The sequence below is a fragment of the Herpailurus yagouaroundi genome, unplaced genomic scaffold (genome assembly GCF_014898765.1).
Source record: "Herpailurus yagouaroundi ecotype Mexico unplaced genomic scaffold, PumYag 183, whole genome shotgun sequence".
Lineage (NCBI taxonomy): Eukaryota > Metazoa > Chordata > Mammalia > Carnivora > Felidae > Herpailurus > Herpailurus yagouaroundi.
The window spans coordinates 18,581,541-18,606,333 of NW_024412414.1; positions in this window are offsets into that span (position 1 = coordinate 18,581,541).

Below are 24,793 nucleotides of genomic sequence, written 5' to 3' on the forward strand. Positions count from 1 at the left end.
ATTCTACGTCTTAGAGAATCTATTCGTTATTTTTAATTTCCTGAGGCTCTACATGTGATCTTTTTCAAAATATTATTGCTCCTTATTATGTGTTTCATACTGAGTTCCTAGCCAATCGTAAAATTGTTCTTAGCTGCTTTGTAACACACAGCTTCTCAAGCCTATTTGACAAACACAATTTGACCATCCCATTCTGTGTGTTCCAGAAAGACCCATGGAAGGAGGTTGAAATGGAGTCAAACCCACTATCTAAGGCTTATCAACTGCCTACAGGCAGTTGTGAAAACCAAAATCAGCAAAGGCTGTTAAAGCTTACCTTCATTATTGAATATAAACATGGACACAAAAGCAAGTGAGTGAAATTTCATAGGCAAATAATAAATCAGGAAGTTGAAAAGATTGGGACAAAATAAAACAATGACAAAATATCTGAAGATGATTTATTTGGCTAAAATATAGTAATTCTTCCAAAAAGTAATCCTGGACTGCTTCCTGTTAATGACACAGAAGGCCAAATCACAGGAACGAAAAATGAAAACTTCAAACTATCTCTAGACTGCCTTGCCCCCAGAATGCTAAACATCCAGATGATTGATGTCAGTGTGGCTCATATCCTAATATATATGCCCTGCCAATGGGAATTTAGGTGAGCATTATAGGAGATTTCAGGGAAAAACTTCATTTTTCATTATCAAAGTCATACAGCAAGATATTCCAAGATATGATAAAGGTTTAGGCAAAAACTGCTTATATTTGACTCCTACCTGCTTAACGAAAGAAATATCAATTAATTTCTCATCTGACCAGAGAGTATGCAGAATTTTATGTCAAAACTTGTAATACAGAAATGGAACAAAAATATTTGAATCCAGGCACGCCTCGCTTTGCAGGGCATTGCGTTAACAGAAACTCAGGCCTGGTATCCTACCTGCCTGTATTCTTACGAGCTAGGTATTGTGCATACGCCAAGGAGCAAAACATCCAAAGCCTCACTACATGGGTAAATCATGGAACCCTGGGAACTATTTAAAATAGCCTTCCCCCCCCCACCAAATACCATTCTGTTTTGGTAAAATATGGAGGCAGAAATGGAATTCAATTTTTACTCAGTTACAAAGACCAATAAACAGCTGTTTTTGTCTGGGAATATTATTCTGGGGTCTATTTAATATGACCGAAAAGACACAGGTTACTGCGTATCACTTTAAGTGAAACTTAAACTCTGAATTCAGATAAGTATATTCTATTCTGAAATGCTCTTTTGAAAAGGACTCTATAAGCACAAACAGATGGATTAATTACATTAAAAACTGACATGTTACATATGAAGTTAGAGAAGCCAAACTTACGCAAATAGAAAATTTATCATTTAATACCCAATTGAATCTAAATGAATTCTTTTTTGCTGTCATCAGGTTTCAAAACATTTCAGGCACAGGGTAAGAGACAATTTATCTGGCATCATATAAATCTGAGAAAATAATTTTTCCTTCCTTTCAAATTTTTGAGAAGAGTCAATTCCTATTTATAGACTAACAATAAAAAAAAAAAAACTTTGGGATAGAGACTTTTTTTTTTTTTTAAGGAGTAAGTCAACGTAAGGAAAACATAGACCATTCATTTCCCCAAATCAGCATTTTCTTTTCCAAACCTCATTGTCCTTATCTCATAATGCTGAAAAATAGCAATTACAGAGTAACAGAAGGTTCACTTTCCTCCAGAGCACTTTCATAGGCAAAGTCACCAATTAAAAGTATTGCCAGATTTCAAACGATATCATAAGAGACAAGTCATTTTTTTCTTTCTCATTTTTATATATCAGAAGGAAGGAACGTAACTATTTATCATGTGCTGGAAATTTATTAAATTTCTCTACTTATAACTCACTTATTTGCAAAACTGTAACAGCAACTATCTCTACCAGACAGAGAGGGTTGTGGTTAAGAGCACAGACGTGGAGCCAGACGTGGTTAAGAGCACAGAGCTCATCGTCCAGCTCTGTGATTACTGGCCATATAACCTTGGGCAAGTGACCGAAGCACTCCGTGCCTCAGTTTTGTTCCCCATTAAAATGGGATGATACTTAATACCTACCGGACAGACTTAAGAGGATTAAATGCGTGGACCGTGGAAAGCATTCCAATTAGCACAACACATGCTTGATCACTATTGCAAAAACAAAAATAAAGCCTAACCACAAAAATCGGGATGATAACAACATTATTGCAGATGGATGGATTTCCAATTCAATTTTTAAAGAATCTTCCCGTTTATTTCCCATTCTAGGGCTCACCGGCCTTCCGTCCAAACAATTTGGGTCACAAGACAACAGGCCCACAGTGTGCCTCCTCAGCAGGAAGCCAGCATGAGAAAACAGGGAGGAGGAATACATCAGAATCCACAGGGAGGGGTGTGATTACGGGGAGGAGTTCTCTGAAAAGATGCGCTGGCCATTTGAGTTCAGAGACTAGGCCCTCATACCCATCTCCTCTCCCCCCAGACCTAAAGAAGCAAGTAATTACTTAGAAAGAAAGTAGCAGCGTTGAAACTGAGCAGTGGTCAAGGAAAATGGAACTATTTTGAAGCCAAGTCTAGAATTGGAAGTCTTACAGAAAACCAATTAAAACAAGACTTGGAGAATTATTTAAACACATTTGTCAATAACTATCTCGCATTTGCATATGCCCATGTGAGAACTCCCTTATGAACATATCAAATGTGAAAACTTCCTTTTGTTTGCAAAAACGACAATAATAATGGCTGCAAATTATCAGAGGGCAGCATTTTGATAAACCCTGCATGCTGTTGATGTCACCTAATTCCTGTACCTTTATGGGGCAGTAACTATCGAACCTTATTGCATAAAGTTAGTCATCCAGTGGCCAGAGTCCAGGTTGGAAATCAGATTCTTCTGAATTTAGAGTCCATGCTCTTAAACCCTGCTCTATGGCCACTAATTCTGGTAAAATGATTTGCTTGGTCTGATCGTCCTTGCTGCAGAAATGATCACGGCACCTCTTCTAACCTTACTCAGACATGAGAGAATTCAACCCTCTTTAGGAGAGGTGCCTCCACCTGAGGCATTTCTAGGACATATCTCTGCCTTACCAGGAACCTAAATGAGAGAACTGCATTTACTGTCCCTCTAATTTTATTCTTCAGATGTCAACCATGTCTTTGGACATAAAAGAGAATGGACTTTTGAAATAATTTCCAAGGACTTCCGATCTTTTGCACTTGCTAGAACTTTCAAGTACTAAGATATGAATTGCGGGTCAGATTCTCAAATCAGATGTAAAAACTATGAAAGCCTCGAACAGCTTTTCAAGATCAAGTTGAGAGGCTAGATATATTTGAAGGGAAAATGACATGTATGCAATTTTAATGTTGGAATTCAAGTTATTTAAACGTAGCTGAGGTGGTTAGTCACAAGGTTTGTGTGTGGAAAACAGATGAAAATATTGAGTCCGTTTTAATACTGAGAACATACGGGCTAGCTGGAAAATTTAATGGAGGCATCTTTCTCCTGGTTTTCTTCCTTGTTATTATATTTCAAGCAACAGTTCTGTCCTGCCAAGTCGTCATACTACACTGAATTTAGAACTCTTATGGGCACATGCTTTCAACAGAAAGATTCCCTTACCATAATATTAGTAATTTCAGGCAGCTTATTTGAATGTCAGTGGAAATTTAGGGTGCCCCAACAATATATTGATTTCCAAAAGTAGAAATGTGGTTCTAATATAACCGCTCGCAAATATTACTGTCGTTCTCTCTTGGTCTGTATTTATTTTTGAAAAATGAAAATGATAGTTTTATTTTAGCAAGAGCAAGTATGGAAATCTTTAATTTACAAGACAGTGGTAAATCTCATGTAATTGCTTCAGCATTGAATTTAACACTGCATTTTCCTTGTGAACTCGTGTATTTAAATAGATGGGCAGAGGAAGGCTCCCAGCGAAAGTTTTTGGAGAGTAACCATACTGTCCCCATTTATCTACTAAGAGAATGGGTGGTTACCCGAAGGGATGTTACGCAGTAGATACCCCTGGCCCAAAAGGAACATGTTTGGCGGGAGATAGGGGGAGGGCACTCGTGGGAGACAGGTAGGAGCTCAGGAACTAAATGTGAAAAAGCACTCATTGCTGAGGGAGAGGAGTGATGTATAAAAGTAATATTTCTTGGAGCATTTGCTATGTAGCTTAGCCCAGACAGATAGTCAATACCAATTGCAAAACTGGCACAGGTTACATGGTAATCAGGGAGCAGAAGGTTTTGCATTCTGACGGGTCTAGGAAGCGTTATTCTGCTACAAAGTAACACGCCTTTTGAACGTGGTATATAATTTAAAGCATAAGTCATTATTTAAAAAATCATTTTTCTAAAAAAATTTAAAAAAATTAAAGAGCACTTTCTTTTTCATGAAGAAAGCAAAGCCTTCTTGTAGGAGAAGGGATGTGTGCAAAGAGATGTGAGAAAAAATTAAAAAATAAAAACGATTCAAAACTTACCTTCAGAGATAAACACTATTGGGAATTTTGTGCACCTTCTAATGTGTGTGTGTGTGTGTGTGTGTGTGTGTGTGCGCGCGCATATATGTAATGTTTGTGTCTCCATGCTTAAATAAAGCCTGAGTGGTAACAGAAATGGGGACATTATTTTATAATTTGCTCTCTGTAAACACACTTTCTTACATTCTTCCCTGAGAGTCTTTTCTTTCTGTAAAACTTAATGTCTATATGTAGAACAAACAGGAAGAATTCAAATGCTTTGTTCCGGACCAACCTTTGTTCCAGACCAACAAGGTATGTGGAGATGCTGAAAAGACATAAACCTTAAGGAGGGAGAAATCTTATCATACTAGGTTTGTTATTGTCCAAAGAAAGGAATGCTGGGTAGAACCAGAAATATATCATACACACACCGGATTGTGACAAAAATCCAGAGATGATAATGGTAAGATGTGCTACTGAATCTAAAAAGGAATATGACTCATAATTTTAGCATCTCCTTATCCACACATTCATCTAACAAGCTTTCTTTTCTTAATATATAAGAGATATTCAAAGCACAAATAGAAGCCAGTCTACTGGCATATGAATCCAGCTTCGTGAGCCTCAGTGTTCTTTTCTGTAAAATGGGAATGATTAATAGGGTGTTATGAAACCACGTGAGATAAAGACCTTGGAATAGTGCCTGGTGCAATCCATATATTCCACAAATTAGGCTGTTACTGCTATTGTTGTGGTTAGACTCTAAAACTGATTACTGTACTCTGATTACTTGGAACTCTTCAACAAATTTTTCCAAGTAGAATTACCATCCTTAGGGACAGGAACTATAATAGTTACCATTGTATGCTTGGCTTTTATCACCCTTATGGGGCACAAAAGCCAACAAACAACCAAAGCAATATCCTCCTTGGACCTGTCTTGTCCTCTAGACTTTAGTTTATTCTATGAACTACCTGATAAAATCCTTTGATTAAATGTTGAAACAAGTTAGCCAGAGTTGGTTTCTGTTGTTGGCATTTAAAGGAAGCAGTTGTTCAACTGACTCAGACGCCTCCAAGGCTGGAAGAGATCCCAGTGTTCATTGAAGAGGAATGTTTAGAGGAAGTTATTTTGTTATCCGGTCAGTTCATAGAGAATGTTTTCATATAACGACAATGCCTCCTTCCATATAGGACCTCAACGGTGGGAATGTGAAAAATGAAAATTAATGGAAAGAATCAGGTGTAATTAAGACCCTAGTCTCTGGACATGGTACCAGAGTTCCAAGTTTTGTTTTAAGCTCTACTGTGTATTGGGCAGCAAATCATGAAAATTCTCAGCACTCGACTTCTATAAATTTGGCCTCATAGAGTACTGTAGGTATGTAATGTGCTTAAAGGGTTGCCAGAAACAAGAATTCAATCAGTCCTTGGAATAGTAAGATAAATAGTGGTGAATAAGTAGAAGTAAAGCCTAGAACCAGCTCTATGTTGAGTGGGTTCTATAAAGGACAATATTAGGGAAGCTCAGGGAGAGCCCTGAGGGAGTAGACGTGATGTGGAACTCAACACTACTCCCCCCCATTACCCCTATAAATCCCACCCCCCCCATTACCACTATACTTTAATTAATGCTTCATTTTGGAGGCAACAAAATTAAATATAGTAGCCATTAAATTAAACCCACTAGCTGGATGTTCTTTCTGATTGAAGAGAGAAAACATTGAAAAAGTGAAGGATGTGGAAAAGAATACCGGTGAATATAAACAAAAAAAAAAAAAAAATGAAAATGGGGGTCATACTACTAGCAGACAAGGTGAAGTTGAAGAATAAAAGTGGGAAATTGGATAAAGAGGGATGGTATAAGAGGAAAGGAAAAAGAGAGAAACCGAGAATCAGACTTTTACCTATAGAAAACAAGTGATGGTTACCAGACGGCAGGTAGGCATGGGGATGGGTTAAACAGGTGATGGGGATCAGGAGTGCACCTGTTGTGATGAGCACTGGGTGATGTACAGAGGTGTTGAATCACTACATTTTGCACCTGAACATAATATTATGCTCTATGTTAGTTATACTGAAAATCAAATCAAAACGAAAACAAAATAAAATAGAGGGACATCATGAAATGTCTTGAGAGACCATCTATGATATAACACATTTGCATCTCCAGACAAACTAACAGCTAAAACCGGAAGCAAAAACCATGGCATGCACCAAGAACGTAATAAAAAATAGAATTAACGTGAGAATTTTTAATAGCCCTCAAAGAATTAAAGAGATCGACTAAATAAAAAATAAGACACAGAACTGATCAATAAACTTGACTTACTAAGCATACAGATATTTTCATCCCTCTAATCGAGAAAATATTTTTTAAGTCCCTGGACTAGGTACAGAGACTATTAAAAATACTTACATTTTTTAAAAAGCAGAGCTATATTTTTTCAGACCACTTTTTTCAAAATCATAGTCTAATTCATGTATCTACTACAATTAAATATAGACAAAAGATCAAAATAACGTTATATTTAAAAATTAAAAATTATTATTGTAGATAATTCCTGGAATATGACCTTAAATGCAAATGAGACAGAGAATATCTCATTCTAAATACAGTGGTTCAATGAAAGTTGTATCACTAGCTCTACTTCTGATTTTAAACACCTTCATTAGTAAAGAAAACACATCAAAAATAAAAGTTATGCAGCATCTTAAGAAACAGTAAAAGAATAAGATAAAAAGAAACAAAGATACAACTAAGATTAAGGAAATAAAAAATGAATATTAAGTAGAATGGATACATAAATCTGAAAGCTGGTTCTTGGAAATGGCTAGTAAAGTAGACGGCCCTTTTGTAATTACCATTAGAGCACAAACTATGTATAAAAATAGATATGACTAAGAATGAGAAGTGGAACATATAACTGCAGATTCCGGAGAAATTGAACAAATCTGAAGGCACTACTGCCTGAAACTTTATGGCAGCCAATTAGAAATCTTAGGAAAAAATGGGTGATTACCTGGCAAAACACATATTAATAAAGTTACCACCAAATAAAAAGGATCGTCTGAACAAACCATTTACCCCCGAAGAAGGTGGTTAGAAATGTGCTTTCAAAGAGATACCAAGTTCCAGATGCTCTCAAAGCTGAGCTTTCTCTGTCTTTCAAGGACACATATACGGTTAAACAGATGATTCAAGCCACCAAAAAATATGGAAATTCTCCCCCAAGACATTCTATACAGACAAATTTGTGTTAATACCAAAACCTGGAGAAGACAACAGAACACAAAAGTACAATATTAACTCACTTTTAAAGACAGAGGCAGAATTCTAAATAAAATGTTAATAAAATCCCACAATGTATCAAAAACTAATACATATGATCAAGCAAGTGGCTTAGTATCTGTTAAATCTATCAAATAGCCCCTCAATAGATTAAAGGAGGAAAAAGGAATTTGTAATATTCATGAACTGTAAGAAGCTCTCTGATAAAATTCAGCAGCCATTTCTTTTTTTAAAAAAAAAAATTTAACGTTTATTTTATTTTTGAGAGAGAGAGAGAGAGAGAGAGAGAGAGAGAGAGAGACATAGCCTGAGTGGGAGAGGGGAGGAGAGAAAGGGATACACAGAATCTGAAGCAGGCTCCAGGCTCTGAGCTGTGAGTTGTCAGCACAGAGCCTGACGCGGGGTTCAAACCCACGAGCTGGGAGATCCTGACCTGAGCTGAAGTCAGAGGCCTAACCAACTGAGCCACCCAGGCAACCCCAGCAGCCATTTCTAACAAAAACTCTCAATCAAATAGAAACAGAAAGACAGTACTTAAATAAAACAAAATAGATTTCCCACGAACCAATACAAGTTCTATCTTAAAACCATTTCACCTTCAAGTTTTATTAAGCCGTGTCTAACTCTTCTCACTGAATCCCTCTACCCTTTTCTCCCTGCCACCTGCAAACATTGCTGAGTGCCTGTTTTATTTCAGGCACTGTGCTGGGCTACGATTTGAAGAAATTACATACACAATCCCAAAAGAATCATAAAAAACAAGCAGCAAATGAAAACAAGACAGAAAATGTGACAGACTAGGGGAGCATGTTTAAAAAAAAAAAAATACTGATGGTGTTAAACTCACTTTTCTTCCCTGAATCGAAGGAAAACTGAAATTTAGCTTTAGGCGCGCTACAAGTAAAAACATTTTCTACCCATAGACAGGGTCACTGATCTGTTAACAAGGAAACGATCTCTATTTTTCTCGCATACTGTAACATTCTCTGAAGGAAACAAAAACAAAAACCTTAATGACGTATTACCAAACAGAAGTGGACGCGTTTCTTTGGCATTTCTGTGTTCCCGGCTCTTCTGCAGGGTTTCAGATAGTTTGCATTTAATTAGAGCGCCCTGAAGTGACTGCAGACAGGTGAATCCACTATTATGCCTCTGGGAGAGCTGACAGACAGCTTCAGGAGCGTTTAGCTAACAAATCATTACTTAGTGTTTGTAAGACTTCTACCTGAACCCAAACAGAACGTGTAACTGTCTTGAAAGAACAAAGCCATCAATTGTAAAACAAACCTTGGTGAAGGCAGCTAGGATCAGCAGGGAGGGGAAATAAAGTAATTTATTCAAATTGTATGTTTGAAGGGTAAGAATGTGTTTTTTTTTTTTTCAGCTAAAAGTAACAAATTTGAAATCATTAAAAAAAAAACCAACCAAAGTACGAACGATGGGTCTCTGCTTCCGGTTAAGGACGAGTTGTGTGCTTGTTATTTAACTTGAGGAACAGTAAAAATGACAATGGGAAAGAATATTAATAAACCATTTGCCGCAGACATGACCACGTGTCTAACTCTAACTTTTGTGTTCAAGCAGGCTGCAGCTTTGGGTTTGGTTTTATCGCCGAAAAGAGAAAGGCAAAGTATTAACGCAACCTTATCATGGTGATTTCTGGACTTTTGCCCCATTCCAGACCCTTTCATCTTAATCTGCTAATTGCCAAAGCCACGAATAGGCAGGGGAGACAAGGGCGGGGCTGAGCCAAATGCAGAGCAGGAAAAAAAAAAAAATAATAAGGTCAAAGCAGCAGAGTTAACTATTATTTTTCAAAGACTACGTGAAGCATTGCAATTCTGATACCTCATTCTTGTGACAAAAATTGTAATGAGAACAGGAAATGGTACCACATGAATCCATTGTCCTGACAATGATTTAATGAGAATGGGAAATGGTGAGGGCATAACTAATTCGCATTATGATCCTAACGTTGTCATCTTGTGGTTCTGCTCAGATGCCGCGAAATGAAGGATGTCGGACATCAGCTGGGAGAGCGCAGGGAGAAGCATGAAGCTGGTGACATTGTGTGCCTGAAAGTGATGGCAGAGGGTGTTAGTGATGGAGGGGCAGGCCCGGGAGGGGCAGGAGGGGGATACAAAGCACGGAGTTCCTCTGCTGAATGACAAAACAGGAATACATTTAAAGGTGGCATGGGTGCCAATAGAGGGGAAAGACCAGCACATGAAGCAAAATCAGTGATGGAAAACTCGAGATGAGAAGAAACCACAAGATCAAAGGGGAATGCACCAAACAGGTGCATTCTGGATACTTTGTGTTCGTTTTATCTTCTCTTCGAGACATACAGGTTTATTGAGCAAAAGTTGATTTTCTAGTTTTAATACACGATTTTTTTTCCTCCCCCAGTAAATAAGGTTTTTACCTCCAAATCTCTAATTTAAAGCACGCATTTTATAAGGGAAGCTTTCAAAGATAGACCATCCCAGGCTACAAAGGCCCGGGAACAAAGCGGTCAGTGGCAGAAAGAACATTATTCAACTCGATTATTTTGGTGGGAACCAGCTTGTGATATGTTAAGATTATTTAAAATTGAAATCCCACAGCTAACAAAGTAATTTGCTTCTGGTTAACAAATTTTCACCTATTTCTCTTTGCAGCAACTCAGGTTCTAGACAGTTTCAAATCCAGAATTTCAGGTCTTCTAGACTTCGGTGCCCATGCTAAGGCCACGTTAATTATCTGCTTACATTCACGGAAACAGTTAAGAAATTAAGAGGAAAATTGATAAATCAAACTTTTTAATATGCTTTTCCAAGTCTGACTTGTTCCCCAATGTGCTACCTCATCATTTAAAGCGGTTTCTTAGGGGCCTCTGGGTGGCTCAGTCGGTTAAGCGTCCAGACTCTTGGTTTCAGCTCATGTCATGATCTCACAGTTTGTAGGTTCAAGCCCTGGGTGGGGCTCCCTCTTGGGAGTCTGTGTCTATTGCTCTCTCTCTAAAATAAACATTTTAAAAAGGAATAAAAAAATAAAGTGGTTCCTCCAAAAAATGCCCTCAGTCAAGTTGGCCTACCATTTACCATGCTTCTCACAGGTGAACCCTTCCCAGAATACACAAAATAGAGGCTGGAGGGATAGCAAATGATATAAACTTCTTGGAAAATAAACTTTATTTTACCAATTATAACATCAAAGCAGCAGAGTAATCATGCTCCATATTCATTCTATAAAATAATGATGATGATGACGATAAAGGGTAGTGTTCCCCCCCTTCAGTTTTTTCTGAGCATCTTTTATTTAAATGTAATGATAAAGGGAATATTTTTGAAGATGAAAAGCAACTTGAATAAAAATGAAAATTCTTCTCACCACTAGTCAAAAGCCTTTCAAACTAAGATAAATGCCTCTAAGCCATTAGAAAAAAATTATTGCCAACTTATGTGTGCCTACGCCCCCCCCTACTTTGCATTTTGATTCCTATTTAAAATATTGATTCCATCAAACGGAGAAACAGTTAGTGTCAGTGAGAAGATGATGGAGAAAATGAAGTCAAAGGGGAACAATGTAAACAGTGGATTTATTTATTTACCCTTAGGTGAAGGTGCCATATTTCACTTATATTGAACATTTATTCAATTTATTTTATTCATTTAATCCTCCTAAAGTGCTACTTCATACTCTGATGCAATTTCAGATCAAACAGATCACTGTGTACTTGTTGAATTCAGGGTTAATGATACATGAATTTATAATCCAGAATGATTCATAATTGAGTGAGCCACCTTCTTTTACGCCCCTGTTATAGGAGAGGTTCAAAACGAAAGGCAATAATGTGCAAAGAAGAAATGTGAAAGATATTCTTGAAAGTTGAACTATACTGTACAGTAATAATGTCGAGTGAAAATGAAATATTTAATGTCCATATTTAGGTTCTTGTTCATTTATTATGTGGCCATGTAAGGGGTGTCAAATGCTGACGAGAATTTCAATTTGACCTGGCAAAAACGAAGTAAGCAACACACAGTATTTCATCCGTTATGTCCACTTTCACGATGAAGGATTGGTTCCATAATACTTTTTATTCAATCCAATGTCAAGGTCTTAAAAACAAATGTCGAAAGCACATAAGAGGTTCGTTTAACAGCTGTATTTAGTAACAAATGACAGAGATCTATTAATGCAAGCACGTCTTATATAAAATATTTTAATATGGATCTTAAGTGATAGTATATTCTTATTAGCATCAGGTGTAAATTGACACATCACAGCAGGTCTTTTAGATGAAAGATCCATTTAGCTCCATCTTCAAATTATGGATTGATACAATATTCTACGCCATAATGGTTCCAAAAGTATTGTTAGTGCTATGTATTATTCATGTTTTCAGGTGCCATTGTTTCAGATGATAATAGAGTGTCTCACAATTGCGACTGAAGTTGATAATGAACTGAAGAAAACTACCTAACTGTAGGATTTTAATGGGTCACCTAGTTGGCCCTGAGGACATAAGGGGACTATATGCACATCAGTACGTGCGTGGCACTATGCTCAAATTGGAGAAAAGAAAAATCCTTCAATGATCTACTCCCATCACATCAGTACAGGACATTTGAGATGATATTTTTAAGGGTGCATCTAATCATCTGGTATAATGGTTATCATGGGGAATTTGATTTGTAAATTCAAATGTTTAGCTAAATTCAAGTTAATGGCGGTTAACTTGGCCAATACCTTTCCATTAGAGGCAAGACAAATTATGCTACGTAGCCGTGGAATCTAAATCCGGTCAATTTCAAATACTTGCTTTTCAAACGTTATATGTCTACAAAAATCACCTGGGACATCTTGCTCCCATGCAGATCCTGGTTCGATAAATTTGGGGCAGGCCCTAAGGCTCTGCACTCTCACAAGCTGAGGGATGATGCTGATCAGTGAATCAACAAGGCTGCAGAGAATCACGGTGGATATCCAAGCACCCACTGTCTGGTTCAGGAATTCCCAGTCTGTGGAAAGTAATGTACTAGCACTAACCACTTAAGAACTAGGTTATATGGAGATAATCAAATGAGAAACTCATGCAAAGCAGTGTTTAGCCTAATAAATAACTCCATCTTTGGGGGATTATCTACTTTGTTTATTTCTTGGGTTTAACACCCAATAAGTGTAAGTTTAAAACACATCCTTGCGTGAGCTCTAATCTCTGAGCAAGCGAGTGGATCCAATGATAGGTCATTATCAAGACCTTATAAAGCGGTAGATCTAATTATTACAAAGTGCTTCCTACTTCAGTTGATAGCTGCTCTCCGGCAGTAAAAATGTTGCCTCCAGTTTTGTGTTTTGGAACTGACCAAAAGTCAAATTAACCTCTTTCCCTACATCAGCATTGCTAATGTGTTACGGTATGTGGTTATTTTATTTTTCTTTGTTGATTTTATTAATTTTAAAATAATTAAAACAACTTTTTTTTTTTTTTTTTAGCAGAAAACCTTCCCTTGATTCAAAAAGTGGAATGAATCCGAAGGTATTGTGATATATGCTGTGGGCAGTGGGTTTACCACTCCATGCCCGGCCCTACCCTCAAGTAGGTGCAAATGATGAGGGTTCCTCACCCACTGCTGGGGAACTCCCAAGCACGGTTCACACTGTCTGCCAGAGGTTGCCAGGGGGGTGGAGATCTGATCTCCCTCTGTGGTGACCTGTTCATCCATTCACGATCTATTGCTTCCTTCTCCTGTCTGCTCTATTTACGATTCCTGGGAACACTTCCTAAAAAGCTCCTTGGATGAAAATCCTCACCTCAGGGTCAGCTTCTGGGGAAACCACATCAAGTCAAGTAGCAAGAAGAAAGTTTCCCTCTAGGGGCACCTGGGTGGCTCCATCAGTTAAGCGTCTGACTTCAGCTCAGGTCATCATCTCACAGACTGTAAGTTCAAGGCCTGTGTCGGGCACTGTGCTGTCAGTCCAGAGGCTGGAGCCTTCTTCGGATTCTGTCTCCCTCTCCCTCTCCCTCTGCCCTTCCCCTACTCATGCTCTGTCTCTCAAAATATGAATCAGTGTTATAAAAAAGTGAAAAAGGAAACTTTCCCTCTAGTGCCTGTCTTTATCATCACTCTGGCCAGTACTCCCTCACAATAGGTAAGTTAGGTTTTTCTTTTCTTTCCCAGTTCTAACTTTGTAAATCTCTAAGTGAATACAGATGCTTATTCCTCTCTTTTTATATAAAATAGAGCGAATTATACTCATACTATTCTGCAACTTGCTTTTTCTCATTCTTTCTTGGAAATCATCCAGCCTCGGTACACAGAGATCCTTCTCATTTCTGTACACGGCCGCCTCGTACTCCGCTGTCTGTAAATGACCTGCTGGGCCAAGCCTCCTTTGCCATTTCTTCTCCAGCTTAAACCTCCCCATTTCTTTTCATTACTTATTGAATGACAAAGTTTAATCATTTTTATGATCTCTTCTGGCCACAAGCCAACCTATTGATGTCATTCTTCAGTTATCATACCCCATATTGAACGGTTATCTTATGACATATTGTGTGAAGCACAACAACAGTTGAATACTACTCCTTTTTCTGGAGACAAAAATAAAGTCTAGACAACCTGCTCACACTGTTACATGGTTGGATGATACTCGATTTATACAGAGTAAAGATCTTAAGGCTTTTTCACATGGAATTTCTTATGCTGTATTTATATAATTGATTTCTTTTAAACATGGGTCTGGGATTTTACCTTTTCATGTCTATTATATGTCCACTGATTCCGGTCTATGTCCTCCTTCATAGTGATCACACAATTACTTGCTCCCACTTACTGAACTGTTAAATATGTGCCAAGTCCTATAATGTCTACTTTACACATATCACTTATCCCCCCCTTTTTTTTCCCTCAGTTAATGAGTCCATTGTTTGCCCCATTTGCAGACAAGGAAACTGATGCTCAGAGAAGGAAAGTCATTTGCCAGGGTCTTGTAGCCAATAAGAGGTAAACCTCACAAAGGGAGCAGAGAGAGAGAGCGCGAGGGAGACAGAATCCAAAGAAGGCTCCAGGCTCTGGACTGACAGCACAGAGCCCAGCGCAGGGCTCAGACTCACAGACCATGAGATGATGACCTGAGCTGAAGTCAAATGCTTGGCTGACGGAGCCACCCAGGTGCCCCTAGAGGGAAACTTTCTTCTTTCTACTTGACTTGATTTGGTTTCCTCAGAAGCTGACCCTGAGGTGAGGATTTTCATCCAAGGAGCTTTTTAGGAAGTGTTCCCAGGAAGCAGAAATACAGCAGACAGGAGGGTGAGAACTACCTTTCCCACCTTTCTGTCAACTTCATAGAACAGCTGCTATCTTTATTTAAGTCACTGGTAAAATCACAAATTACAATATGACTAGGGATTGGGCCACGAATAGATTTCTATAGAGAATACTCTCCTGTTACATTAGTCAAAATTCTCCAGAAATATAGAGCCAGGAGGATAGATACAGATATGTATCACAGCAGATCTTTTAGATGAAAGTTCCATTTAGCTCCATCTCCAAATTATGGATTGATACAATATTCTACGCCATAATGGGTCCAAAAGTATTGTTAGTACTATGTATTATTCATGCTTCCAGAAGCCATGGTTTCAGATAAAATATAATATATATATTTATATATTATAATATAACGTATTATAATACACACACACACACACACACATATATAAATCACCTCATGAGGTGATTTATGAGAGGCATTGGCGCATGCAGTTATGGAAGCCAGGAAGTCCCTCACTCTGTCATCTACTATATGGAGAACCAGGAAAGCCACTGGTGTAAGTCCCAGTCTAAAGTCAGAAGCCTGAGGACTGAGCCATTGATGGTTAAATCCCAGAATCTAAGGGCTCATGAACCTTGAATTCCAGTGTTGGAGGGCAGGAGAACACAGATGCCACAGCTCAAGAACAAAGAGCAGGAATTCATCCTTCCTCAACCTTTGTGTTTTAGGGGGCCTCTCAAGAGACTGGATGGTGCTTACCTGCATTGGGGTAGGCAGATCTTTTTTACTAGTCTATTAATTCAAATGCTTAATCTCTTTCCAAAACACCCTCACATACACACCCAGAAATACTGCTTTACCAGCTATCTGGGCATCCCTTGGCCCAGTAAAATTGACATGTTAAATTAGCTTCACTCCTGCTTAGCAATGATCAAGGAGCGACATGCTTTAGATAATCATCTATCAAAAAGCTAATCCACTCGATGGGTACTATTATAGACTTTTCACCAATGCCCAGAAGGCTATCAAGGCTGTGAGATGTTTAAAAACAGCCATGTAACAACAACCACCAAACCCAAATCCCTTTACTATATTAATATTTTCCCCTGTAAAGAGCGATTTGATTGACATGGCTCCTTGCCATAACCTACACTGTGGACTACAGACACTTTGCTTTTCAAATTGTCCCATCTGCCACTTCAGGAAGGAGTCGCCGGATTTTCCGAGCTATCAGTGCACCCTCATGAAGTTATCTCTTCTAGAATCTGCTTGTTTGTACATTCTGAGTGTGTGTGTGTGTGTGTGTGTGTGTTTAAATGTTTGTTTATTTAAGAGAGAGAGAGACAGAGAGAGAGGTAGGAGGGGGTGGCAATGAGAGACAGGGAGAGAGAGAATCCCAAGCAGGCTCTGTGCTGCCTGTGTAGAGCTGGATGAGGGGCTGAAATTCATGAACCGTGAGCTCATGACCTGAGCCGAAATCAAGAGTCAGACACTTAACCGACTGAGCCACCCAGGCCCCCCTGCCTGTTTCTACATTTTGGAAAATTCTAACGGATATACTCCTTTTTAGTATTCCAATCCTTCTCCCATCCTCCAGAATACCTTACCTATGACTGAAGTAGGTTCTAGTATTATAAATGCAAGTGGTACCCTGGACAAATCCACATGAGCTTTAGGACAACTGACTTTACAGAGCCACATGCAGTCTCTTGGCTACCTTCCCTTGGCCTCATTCTTGTTGTTCCCATTTGAGCACCATTTCTGGTGGAGGAAGCAGAAATATAGCTGGCCATCCAGGAGACTGCTTTCTCACTGACATTAGTTAGTGACATACCATCAGTCTCATCTCTTTCCCAGTGTTTCCTTTTCTCCAAACATTCCATAAAAAGCTTCTTTTGAAAAGTTATTTGCAGAACATTTTGAAAGCTGCCGATAGGTATGTTTTAGACTTTGGCCTTTCAAACATTATTCTTCTGTCCCATGCCATCATTTGTTCAAGTCAGGGTTTTTGTTTTGTTTTGTTTCTTGTTTGTTCAGTTTTAGTTACTGACTCATTGAGGATCATTCTGTGCAGACCCATGACTTCTATTGACATCTTGTAAGAATGTGATTTATAAGAGCCTAGCATTCCTTGCATTACCTTTTCCTTTTCCATCACTGGCCATGAAATTTTATGCATCATTTCCAGCAAACGTAAACGTTACTGCGATTGAGGGGTATGGTTTTTTCAATTCCCTTTTACAATTTTGTGAAGACAAGGGATAAATGCTGCAGAGTGGGAAGCAAGATGATGTCAGGCCAACCGTACCCTCTCCCCTTAATTTAGTATTTGCATCCAAGCCAAACATGTGCATCGTTTTAATATCGAAAACTGTAGGACCTCATTTTAGGAGAACTTGAAAACTCTAAATGTGTACTACAACATTGAAGTCTTAACAAAATCTCACTTTATGCCAAGAAAAAAAAAGAAATAATGGAAATTGTTCTAGATTTTAAAATTTCACCAGGAACACCAGTTTTAACAAGGTGGTCCCAGGAGATTGTGTTTATGTTACTTCTAGAAAAGTTTACTCCCCGCCTTTCAATCATTTGAAACACAGTGGGGTTTTATGTGCACCTTTGGTAACCATCGTGCAGGATTTCAGCATTCTAACAGTTACTATTATGTAAACATATTTTCAGCTCTTTTACAATAATCCATGTATCTTTAATTAGCCACATATTTGGTTTTTGTTTTTTGTTCTTTTTTTTTAAGTAAGCTTCACACCCAGGACGAAACCCAATGCCAGGCTTGAACTCATGACCCTGAGATCATGACCTGAGCTGAGATCAAGAGTCGAACACTTAACAGACTGAGCCCCCCAGGGACCCCTGCCACGTATCTTTATCTATTCATCTTCATTAAAAAAATCTCAGAGCATCTGTCCTCCCATCTATTCCCCTGAATCCTCCTTGGTGCTGGAGACCACCTGTCTCAAGGCCCCCACCTTCTTCCCACCCTCTATCCCCACTCTAGGACTGCAAGTGGGTCTACTTCTGTTTGTTCTGTGTGATGGCTCCTGCTGAGAAGGTCACTTGATTAACTGCTTTCCGGCTAACATGATTTGAAGAACAACTACCCAGAATCTATTAAATTGAGTGTTTTATTCCTGGGCTACTTTACACTACACTAAGACATTGTAGAAAGATAAGGTTTGACCAAGTGGTTGAACAAATGGGCTTCATTCATTCGCTCTACACTCCTCTTTGAAACTACTCAAGCAGAGAAACAGGAAGACACAGCTATCCAAAGCCCAAATAGAATTTATAACAACTCCATCTTTTACTAAGGCAGGTGGTGGAACAACTTCTTGCCCTGTTAACCTGGGGGGGAAGAGCCAAGTCCTCACTCACTAAGAGCATCTTTTATCAGAGACAGAAGTTGTACTGACCAGCTGACTCTTTTCTCCGACACCTGGAACCAGAATCCTACCTTCAATAGCTCGTCTCTAAAAATTCTGTGTAAGGTCACAGGAAAACATATTAGGTCTACCAAGATAAATGGATATACAGTTTTGTGGGATCTTCCCACACATTATTACAAAATAAGTAAGAAATAAGTAAGGATGAAAGGATTTAAATGACACTTAATAGTGTTGAGTTGAAAACTCAGGTGCCCAGGTGCCTGAGTGCATATGCAATACAGACATTATTTGCTAAGCGCTACATTAAATATATTGTTAACTATAATAATACCTTCTCAAAAATATGTAACAGAGTGATGAATACTAAATTCATTCTTGAAACACATAGTACAGAATACAGTCTCTGAGTAGAAGGTAAAATTAACATTGTACAAACTGGGTATTCAAGAACAATCTATCCTCCTCCACCTCCCCGAAAGACTATTGGTCTGAAAATCAAATACAAATCTGTAACTTATTGTGGAGATAACAAGTGAGGCTGTTATTTCTAGCATTTAAAGAGATCCAGCAAGTAAAAACCAAGGAACCAATTTAAAACATGACATTTACGTTTAAAACATAAAAACAGGCAATGGGGCAGATTTGACCTGCAAGCATTGGTTTGCCTATCCTTGTTCGAAGAGATGACCTTGTTAAGAGGCACACAAACATTTTCAGAGATTGCATACCCCTAATGAGAAAAAGCGTGAAGTCCAAGTGTGAAGGAGATGAAAGCATCAGACTTTCGGCCAGCCCTGTTTTATCCCCTTTGTAGCCCAGTCATCAACATATAAAGTGATAATAACGCATTGCCTCTTTGTCAGACAAACCACCACCATTTCCCAACGGGCAGGCCTAAGGCCTCAGAATCCTTAATTCATTTCTCCCGGCTGCAGCAACCAAAAATGAAAGGCAATGTGAAATCTATTTGCTAGCCCTGGTCTTCCATACTTTTCATAGAGTCTATTATACGGAATATGATCCAGGACTTTGATGTGACTGGGTTCTCACAGTACAGAGAGGGGCCTGTCATCCTGCTTTACCTAAATTGTTGTAGCCTAAGGTCGTAAATAGTTTTGCAATTACATCACGCCTTTGACAAACACAAGGCTAACAATCACCTAAACTTTGAAGCCTTCTCCAAAAGGTTGCTGTTAAGTAGCATCTTGAGTGCTTTATACTTTGGATCCCAATATAGAATTCCCAACTTCAATTCACTGAAATTAAAGTTAGCATGACTGTGGATCTTTTTTCCATTCAACATGGTTAATAACAATGGTCTTAAATAGAATCCCTTAACACATCATTTGAAACCGTCTTACTGATAACCAAAGTAACCAGGTTTAAATTACTCTCTGCATGAGGTGGTGAGGTCTTTGGAATAATATTTCTGTCCAAACTATACATAATATTTACACAGAGAGCCCTAGTTTCAACGTTTATTTATTTTTTAGAGACAGAGAGAGACAGAACATGAGCTGGGGAGGGGCCGAGAGAGAGGGAGACACAGAATCTGAGGCAGGCTCCAGGCTCTGAGCTGTCAGCACAGAGCCCGACATGGGGCTCTAACCCATAAACTGTGAGATCATGACCTAAGCCCAAGTATGATGCTTAACAGACTGAGCCACCCAGGCACCCCCAGACAAATCTATTTTTTGCAGAGCATAAATGATTTTTTTCACAACTACATCATCTGTTTACTGAATTAAAAAAAAAAAGATAACTTTAAGACTGTTGTAGTACCTTTGAGCCTCATGCACTGACTTCGGCCACAAAAAGCTTGAGGCAAGTAGTGTTTCCAAGGAATTTCTTGATTTCCAACTCATCTCTTGGTTGAGAAGGATTCCTGTCATCATAAAAGATAAAAAGAATGTACACACAATTGAGTTTCATAATGCTAAACAATAAAAAAAAAAGGTGAGTTATTGCTGTAATACAGCTATAAGACATTAAGTACTATCATGAGAGAGCTTTGAAATGTTACAGGTGGTATACAAACGTAAGGAATCACTTTATTAAGTATTTGTTGCCTTAGAGCCAACAATGTTACTACATGTATGCGTTTCTAGAGCAGAGATGGCAGGGGAGAGGAGCATTTTATCGCCTTTGATTTTATCACCTCCTGATTGTATTTTTTTCATTTTCACTTTACTCTCTCAAAACATAATTATTTTCCTTTTAGAGCTATTTTTCTTGGCGAAAAGTACAGCAACATATATGTAAACTCTAATTTATTGTGATGACAGAATGCTTTCAAAATAATAGTCTTCCTTGGATATAGTCTTAATGCGAGGGTCAGCCAGCTCATGGGGCCAGAGAGTAAAGACTTTAGTCTTGGCAGGCCAAGAAGCAAGGTCCTCAACTGAAATAGTAAGTCTTTTTTACATGCTGCATTTTTCAATATGTAAAAACCATCTTGGCTCACAGACCATGCACAAATAGGTGGAGGGTGAGAACTGGCCATTGTTTGGTGACCCCTGTATTAGCCTATTGACCATTAAACAAAAATAAGATCACAGGGGCGCCTGCGTGGCTCAGTCGGTTAAGCGGCCGACTTCGGTTCAGGTCATGATCTCGCAATTTGTGAGTTCGAGCCCCGCATCGGGCTCTGTGCTGACAGCTCAGAGCCTGGAGCCTGTTTCGGATTCTGTGTCTCCCTCTCTCTGACCCTCCCCCGTTCATGCTCTGTCTCTCTCTGTCTCAAAAATAAATAAACATTAAAAAAATAAAAAAAAAATAAGATCACAGTAGACTGGATATCCATCAAAACCTGCAACTGGTGACTTATATTTTGTTTGGGTGACAAGATAGAGGATGCAATTCAAAAATTAAGTTTCACCTGTTAAATGGCATTCTTTAATCTGAAAGGAAATTGGAACCCAAAAGAATCCTGTTCCCTTTTTTTACATAAAAATTTTATGTTTTAATTTTTTTCTGTTCTCTTTCAAATAACAAATATTTATTGCCATTTACAGGCTGTGGGCTGGGAAAGGGAAATAGATATTAAGACCGATACCATGAACCTAATTAGACCCTAAGTCCATTTAAAAACTTTAACATTTATAAATGATCCCTTCCTAGTTCATACAAATATTGGCATAGGTCTCACGAAGCAAGATATTAAAGGTTAAACGTGACTTTTCATAGAACCACCAGAAATGAAACATGTAATCTTCTTTAAATTGACCTTCCAATCTCAGTTTCTCCTCCTACACAAAAAAATTATATATAAATTGTAATAAATAATTATACAACCAAAAGCTGAATACACACGCAGCTCTTTAGTATTATAACGAACTACAGAGTAAACATTCACCACGAGTTTAAGGAAGAGTCACATTGCATTCTAAGGCAGAAAATACAAAGCATCATGACACGTTTGCCAAATCAGAAGTTTTTATTTCTTCTCTTTCATAAAAGAATGAAACTAGTATGTAAAAATGCAGGGACAATTCTGTCTACCCTGAGGCATTCCAATTTGTCATTGAGACTAATTGGAGTAGTGGTTTTCCATGTTTTCTGACTTTGTGACACATTTTGAACATTTCTTCTGGATGGGAAGAATTTCGCATTGTAGGAGAGCTGCATCCCCATGGAAGGAAGTCGAAAAAACTTGCTTTCTCACTTTCCCTTCATATCTTGGCTTTGCCCCATTGAGATTTCACTTTGGAAGAAGAAACAGGGAGCGACTGGGGCCATACAGAGTTCATTGTTTCACAATACTCTTGTGAGAGGTTTCTGGATCTCAAGGATAAGAAATGGAAGTTCTACGGTCTCACACACAACAGCAACAGTGGCAAAAGTAGCTAGCTGTCCACACTAACCGGGAGCGGCTCTTCTCAACAATCACTCATTCGTATGTTTGGGTGGTGTTCCTTGCTTTGTAGTCTCCAAGGCTGAATAATCTCTGGTCCTTCCTATGAGTTCCCTAACTTCATTTCTTAGGTTACTATTGTGGGTTCAAGTGTGTCCCCTCCAAAAGATGAGCTGAAATTCTAACTCATGGTACTTGTAAATATGACCTTATTTGGAAATGGGATGTTTGCAGGTGTAGTCAAGTTAAAATAAAGTCATGGATCATAATCCAATATGAATGGTGCGCTTATAGGAGGAGAAAACAAAATATACATGAGGAGAATGCTATGTGAGGACGCAGAGACACATAGGGAAAATGCTGTGTGACAATTCAGATAGAGATTAGAGGCAGCTGTAAGCCAAGAAATTCCAAGGATTGATTGCTACCACCAGAGGCTGGGAAGAGGCTACAAAAGATTTTGTTATGGCTGCCCTAAGAAACCACTACAGTTGGGTTCCTTAGAAGGAGAGCCTAACACAAGGATTTGGTACAAGTGACTTTTAAAGTTTATTTGTTTTGAGAGAGAGAGAGAAAAAAACAAAGGGAACACAGAGGAGAAGGAAAGGGGCAGAGAGAGAGAGAGAGAGAGAGAGAGAGAGAGAGAGAGAATCCCAAGCAGGCTTGCACTGGAGCCCAACAACTCAGGGCTTGATCCTATGAAAGGTGAGACCATGACGTGAGCTGAAATCAAGAGTCTGGCACTTAAGTGACTGAGCCACCCAGGTGCCCCACTACAAGTGACTTTTAAAAAAGTGCTTCTAGACAAACCAGTATGGAAGGAGAGAAAACATGACAGGGAAGGGTATAAAAGCCAAGTAAGTACTGATCTCAGCCAAAGTCCCAGCCTCTGTCCAACCCTGCAAGGTACTCCAGAGTTTAAATTACATCCAGAATTTGTCCCAACTGCAGGCAAGGGAGCTGGCTTGTATCCTTCCTATGAAGTATATGAGGGGAGGCCATCAGTCATTGGCTGAGAGCTGCCCTACCACACCTAATCTCTCTGGCACTTCAGGCCCCCAGCACAGCAGCAAAAAGTAGTCTTGGGACGTGAAGGCATGTGAAGGACGTGAGGTTGTGGGTGCCAACCTCAAAAAAATTTTACTGGCGTATCTATGAATCAGCACACAGAGTAAAAAGGAATGTGGGTGTATGTGAGCCAAGCGTGGGTTTTGTCCACCATACCAATTAGTAAATTTCTTTTCTGCTCCAACTTCCCAGAGTGAAGTCTGTTGTTTGCAACTAAAAACAATCACTGATGTGCCACCCAACAGAAGAAAATCATCTGTGGTTTTTTAAGCCAAAAATACTAGCTCAAACTCATTCATTTTTTAAAACAGAGACAGGCTCCTGGGGCGCCTGGATGGCTCAGTTGGCTAAGCGTCCGACATCGGCTCAGGTCATGATCTCGCAGGGCGTGGGTTCAAGCCCTGCATCGGGCTCTGTGCTGACAGCTCACATCCTGGAGCCTGCCTCAGATTCTGTGTCTCCCTCTCTCTCTGCCCCTCCCCTGCTCATGCTCTCTCTCTCTGCCTCTTAAAAATAAAATAAACGTTTAAACAAACAAACAAACATAGACAGCCTCCTAAAATGTTGTAGGAAAAAAAGCCGAATTTTTAGAAAGCAAATGATGTTTTAAATGCATTATGACGGGGGCGCCTGGGTGGCGCAGTTGGTTAAGCGTCCGACTTCAGCCAGGTCACGATCTCGCGGTCCGGGAGTTCCAGCCCCGCGTCAGGCTCTGGGCTGATGGCTCGGAGCCTGGAGCCTGTTTCCGATTCTGTGTCTCCCTCTCTCTCTGCCCCTCCCCCGTTCATGCTCTGTCTCTCTCTGTCCCAAAAATAAATAAAAAACGTTGAAAAAAAATTAAAAAATAAATAAATAAATAAATAAATAAATAAATGCATTATGAGGAACTCAGTATTGAATGAAAAACCTGTGAAGTAGTGAGTAAAGTGAAGACTTTCTTTAAGTGTTCAAGTATCAATTCTGTCATTACATGCTTCTATAAACCTATTATCAACAAATAGGACCCAAGTACTTCTTAGAGAACACTATTCTTGGGATGATAAAAAATATGTAAGCTATACTTCCTGTTTTAAAAGGTTCTTAAGCTAGTACCTGTAGGATCTTTGGCCAAGTCGCTTAACATTTCTGAGCCTCTATTTCCCTTTCTGTGAAATGTAGATGATAATGTGAACTGCAATGGAGATCATCACATAACTTACATAAATGCCTTTTGTGAATGTAAACAATTCTATCAATGTAACGCTATTAAGAAACACATTAAAATATGGTATACACAGTCAGTCCCACGGGAATTCCAAGTGGAAAAAAAAAAATCCAGTTCATGCGACCTGTTGATTCCTAATGGCAGGTATATTCCTCTTGAAGATACAGGTGAAGTTAACATTTGTCAGTGGGTTCAAGAAACCCTTGAGCCATTCATC